The 5,840-nt window shown below is 38.5% G+C and overlaps 1 pseudogene; it reads right to left on the reverse strand.

Annotated features, from left to right (window-relative positions):
• Positions 1-449: 449 nt before the first annotated feature.
• LOC112502120 lies at positions 450-1,536 on the reverse strand (annotated as a pseudogene).
• Between the last annotated feature and the right edge of the window lie 4,304 nt (positions 1,537-5,840).

The raw sequence follows: 5,840 nt of genomic DNA on the forward strand, positions 1-5,840 counted from the left end.
AAATTGGTTCGGGTCTATAGASCCGAAATCATCATGCATGTTATAAGGTGCATCGCCTATTTCTCGTTCTCGCTCGGGAGCCAAAACGAACACGCCCCGGAAGAACCAACACTTAAAGGGTGTAAGCAACGGAAGGTTCTCACCCGTGCCAGGCTTTTCATAGTCAAGTCCATTGAGCGTTCCTCAGCAAAGTGTTCATTTCTTTTTCGCCAGGTTTCATTCTCTTTCTTTTTTGATGCTTGACTTTATTGATAATAGATGAAGAAGACATAGCAACTGAATCTCAAGTCTTGTTCGCATGCTTCCGGAACTTGTTTTTCTTCCTAGGATAGAAGCCTTTACTTGAACTTAAGCGGTTGTCTGGCCGCCAGAGAGGAAGGCAAACCGGCCTATTAAGCGCAGCTATGAAAAGCAGCAAGCTGAACTTGAATTGAAKAAGCGAGCCTCTATCAGAGAAAGAAAAGCCGTTGCGCGTTAGCACATCCGTTTTCTTGCTCGTTAGCAGACCAATTACCAGATCCACCTATCATCGCCGGCATAAGGAATTCCCCAGTACTGCTATAACTATAGGGAGAGAGGTGAGAACTAGCTAGACCATATTTAAAGCATAGTTCAGTGTTGCAACAGGTGGGTTGTGCAGCGAACGGGAAGCAAAGTCTCCATATCAACATTGAAGGCCCTTCCTTCCCCAGGTCGAACAAATCGGAGTCCGGTGTACTCGGATCTTTCTGCTGTACTGACTATAGAGAGTAAGGATGTGAAAGCTACTAACTTATATTAGAGTTTGCTTCCTTTAGCTCGCTTCGCTCTTCAAGCTCCGCCCCCCTTACTCAACGTCTTCATCTATAAAATGGAACTTCATCACCAAATTGTATTGGGGAAAATGATTGGAACTCAAAAGGTAGTGCATCCCTAAATGGAAGGTTGTGTGACATAAGCTGGAATCATGGTCGGACATCGATGTAACATTCACCGGCGGTGGGTTTTCCAAAACCGGTGGCATGACGAAGTTTTTAACAGCACCAGGACCACGGAGTTTAATGGCGGCATTATCATACACCCTGGCATCCTCCTCCGTGTATCATACGTCCCCAACCACAACCGGACACGTGTAGCCGGATCTATAATCTCCGCTGCCCACTTACCCCAAGGCCTTTGCCGAACTCCTCGTAACTTCCTAACGTTACCCGCTGTAGTTCTCTTCTTCTTCATAGGCTTCTGTTTCGCTTCTATAGAGGATGGGCTATTTCTGGTCGTCGTCATGTTGCCTTTGACAAACATCATTGTAGTTTTGCATGACGTTTGTATGTTAATTTCATTGACATACTTCTTCACACGCCACCGTCTGAAATGCTCGTCATCTTCATTTCCTGAAGAATCGGTTGCACAGGGATCAGTCATTGATATCCTTACAAGTCTTGGACACGGTGACTTTTCTTCGCCGGAAAACTTCTCTATCATCACCGGAACATCCATCGTTATAACCCTTTTGTGCTTTGTTTGTTTGATCGGAAGTAACATGAAGCAGCCGTCCATGTCTCTCTGGTTTGCGGTAGCAAAATAACAGAGAAGTCCAAAAGTCCAAAGTGGATGAGAAGTGAGGAGAAGTAAAAATTTTATTTCTTCAATAAATGGATTTGAAAAGACTATAAATTTATTTAAAACTTTAGGAGGTCATTTCAACCGTCAGTTTTAAAAATATATTTTTATAATCTATATTATACGTGCCTTTACGGTTTCCAATATATTTTTACACTACACTCGAGTCTCCTTTTTTTTGGCTATCTGCAGATTAAACTTAGATGAACCAATATTAGGGTTTAAAGGATGAAGAAGACGAAGTCAATGGTCTCTTCAGAGAAGCAAACAAGTAGTGGTTTGTGAGGGATATTGTCTGGTTCGATGCACTCACTCTCTTTCTTATGATTTTGAAAAGAAGAGTGATTGCATCGAACCAGGCTTCATTCCTTTCAAACCCTTTTGTAATAATCAGATGGCTAATAAGGTATTAGTCGAGAGGTTACTATGAGTATATACAATGTTTAATGTTTATATGTTCTTCGTTTCTATAACTCTGTGAAACTTTCCTTTTTAGTGTACTTTTGAATAGGTTTGATTTGAAAAGGTTTTAGAAATCAAAGGAAAGGGCTATATAAATTGTTAATAGTACTTTCAATATATTCATCTTATTTTGGAACACATTTTACTTATGACCTTGTTTTTATGCATAAAGATTTAAAAGTTTTATACCAAGTCCATTCAAATTCCATCCTCAGATGCATCCTTCAAAACCTTACATCATTCGATTCTTCATAGCCTTTTCCGCACAAACAGTGTTTTGCTTAATCTTGTTTGGATTTGCAATTACTACTTGTATTATCTACATGTTCAGATAGCATACTTTACTTATGAGGAAAACCTAAAGGTAATATAAATGATATATTTAAATTAATTTATAAAATTATCACTTAAAATAACCTATGTCGTTACCATGTTATGGAAAGGATGCAGTTTTATGTTCAAGTGTGGAATTCAGACTGTTAACTATTAAATGTAGAAGACGAGAAATAATAAATACTTGGAAAACCATGTTGCATATTGCAACTTTCTACATTAACATAGTTACAAACCCTGCACACTCTGAAAGCCAATGTCATAACAGAGTTTTGTGTTGGAGAAAAAGTATTGGAGTTTTATTCTAAGGCTAACAAATAACTACACAATATAACTCAACAAAATTTAAAGCTGTGGGTTTTCGTTGAAAGAAACATTTCAACAATCTGCTAAGCCTAATGAATGAGAGACAATTCGTGGAAGGTTTATTTTTTACAGTTCTGTAGTAACCAAGTGAAATGAATATGAGAAAACATTTGGAATGTAAAAAATCACAGTTGTATATTAACAGAGGTAAGGACATGAAAAACTCTGCAAAGCAACATCACAACAGTGTCATAAATTTGGAAAAAAAGTATGAGAATTGTTTTTGTAAGTGAAGTAAGTATGATGCTTGTTATTCCATTAAAGTTGTAGTTATGAGTTGCATTATACGATTAGAAGTCTGCTTAAAGTCTGAAGAAATCGTTTATTACGCAAGTGTTCATAGGTTTAATACAAGAGCTGTACTTTTGAAATTACTCTGGAGTAAAACTTTTTACACTTGAGAGATATGTCTAGAAAATTCAGAAGCTCCACATGCAGCATGTAGAAGCTTTGCATGCGGCATGCAACATGTAGAAGCTTCGCATGCGGCATGCAACATGCAGAAGCTCTGCATGCGGCATGCAGACAACATGTAGAAGTCGGGGGATAAATTAATCAAGGCGAAGAAGGATTCAAAATATTCCTTTCTCAATGCGTACTTCTAAGAAGAATGTTATCATTAAAGCTTGTGATTGCTATAACAACATAATTATGTAGTTATGAAAAACTCTTTAATACTAAATGAAAAACAAATAATAATTAAAATATATAGCATAATATAATCATCAACTGAAAAATAAATGTTCAAATCAAAATTCAACCACAAAAGAAATACCAAATTCGAGACTTATCTTCCAAGTCTTAGACTTAACTTGCAAGTGAAACTAAGTTTAATACAAGGCTTCAAGTCTTGAAATTACGCTGAAGAAAAACTCTTCATACTTTAAATCTCTATATAGCAAGGCAGAATATCTGCATGCAGTATGCAGAGGCCGTGTGATAAATCAATGAAGGCCTAGAAGGATACAGAGTAAAACATCTAAATCTAAATCTGAATTTGGTTAATAAAATAAATTAAAACATCGAAGTTATGAATTGCTGGTTGTAAGTGTGGAAAGTAATCTGAAGTCTATTTGCCAGGTTTAGTATTCAAGTATGGATTTTTAATTTCAGACCTGGAGGTGTGGCTGGTTCTTACAAATTTTCTAGTTCGTACTGCCGAAGTAGTGCATCTTTTTCCAGATTTGGGCAATAAGGTCCGAATGGGAAACATGTTTCAGAATTAGTGCAAAAACTCTGGAATTCACATAGAGTACTATTTTAACTATTCCGTCCAAAATGTACCTAAATCATTTCATCACAACTTCTTCATAAGATATCCTCTTCCCATGCTTATTGGGCGAAAATCTGAACCATCTGCGCATTCCATGGGAGTAGAAGTGTCAGAGGCTCTACGTGTACTACATAGAGCCTCTGTCTCTGTAGTGGAGCTCTGCATCAATCACTTAACCTTTACACAGAGGATTCTTGATGATCGACGAAATATAGGAAGGCCTCCGTATATGATACGCTTAACTCTTGAGTAATAGTTCTGTCTCTTGACATATTCGAGATTTTGGCTCAACAATTGCAAGAAGACGACTAAGATGTCCTTCTCTGATGATAATTGGAGGTCTTGCATGAGAGTCCAAACCATGTGCGCATTCCATCGGAGTATCTGCCTCAAAAATTCTGCATGTACTACGCAGAGCCTCTGAGCTTGATTCTGAAGCTCATACAGACTACACACGGGCTCTGCATGTACAACGCATACCCTCTGAGCCTAGTTCTGTGCTTAATGCAGAGATACACAAAGGATCTGCATGTACTATACAGACCTTCTTAGCCTGATTCCCTACTCAATGCAAAGGTACACAGAGGGCCTGCATGTAGAAGGCAGAGGCTCTGTCTACGGAAGGTTCGTTCAGACTTGTGACTCTAAATAATATTATAACCTGACTTTGAAAAAGGACTTGAAATTTGTGTTTGTCAAATAACTATTTATTTAGAAGTTTTTACGATCATCGAGATACAGGACGGGATTTGTATATAATACACATAGCTCTTGAGTAAGAGCTCTGTCTCTACACGTCCTACGCAAAACCTTTGAACCTGACTCCGTGCTTCATACATAATTACGCAGAGTATCTGCATATACTACGCAGCGCACGTAAGCCTGCTTCCGTGCTCAATGCGAAGCTGTATAGAGGCTCTACATGCTCAAGCAGAGCCTCTGTGTAAGTAAGATTTCTACAGAATTCTGACTCTGACTAACATTCTAAGTTAACTCTGGAAAAGGATCTTAAACCTATGTTCGTGAAATAAGTATTTATTTAGAAGCCTTTATGATCATCGAAATACGGGACGACTTTTGTATATGATACACTTAACTGGTGAGTAAGAGCTCTGTCTCTGCATGTACTATGCAGACCCTGTGTGCATGACGACGTGCTTCATACAGAACTACATAGAGGCTCTGCATGTACTACGCAGAGCCTTTGAGCTTGATTCCGTAACTCATATAGAGCTACGCACTGGCTTTGCATGTATTACACATAACCTCTGAGCCTAGTTTTGTGTCTAATGCAGAGCTACATAGAGGATCTGCATGTACTATGCAGACCTTCTTAGCCTGATTCCCTACTCAATGCAAAGGTACACAGAGGGCTTGCATGTAGAAGGCAGAGTCTCTGTCTATGGAAGGTTCGTTTAGACTTGTGACTCTGAATAATATTATAACCTGACTTTGAAAAAGGACTTGAAATTTGTGTTTGTCAAATAACTATTTGTTTAGAAGTTTTTATGATCATCGAGATACAGGACGGGATTTGTATATAATACACATAGCTCTTGAGTAAAAGCTCTGTCTCTACACGTCCTACGCAGAGCCTTTGAGCATGACTCCGTGCTTCATATAGAACTACGCAGAGTATCTGCATATACTACGTAGCGCACCTGAGCCTGCTTCCGTGCTCAATGCAGAGCTGTATAGAGGCTTTGCATGCTTAAGCAGAGACTCTGTGTAAGTAAGATTTCTATAGACTTCTGACTTTGACTAACCTTCTAAGTTAACTCTGGAAAAGGATCTTAAACCTATGTTC

This window comes from Cynara cardunculus, unplaced genomic scaffold (genome assembly GCF_001531365.2).
Source record: "Cynara cardunculus var. scolymus isolate 2C unplaced genomic scaffold, CcrdV1 Un_Scaffold_929, whole genome shotgun sequence".
NCBI classification, from domain to species: domain Eukaryota; kingdom Viridiplantae; phylum Streptophyta; class Magnoliopsida; order Asterales; family Asteraceae; genus Cynara; species Cynara cardunculus.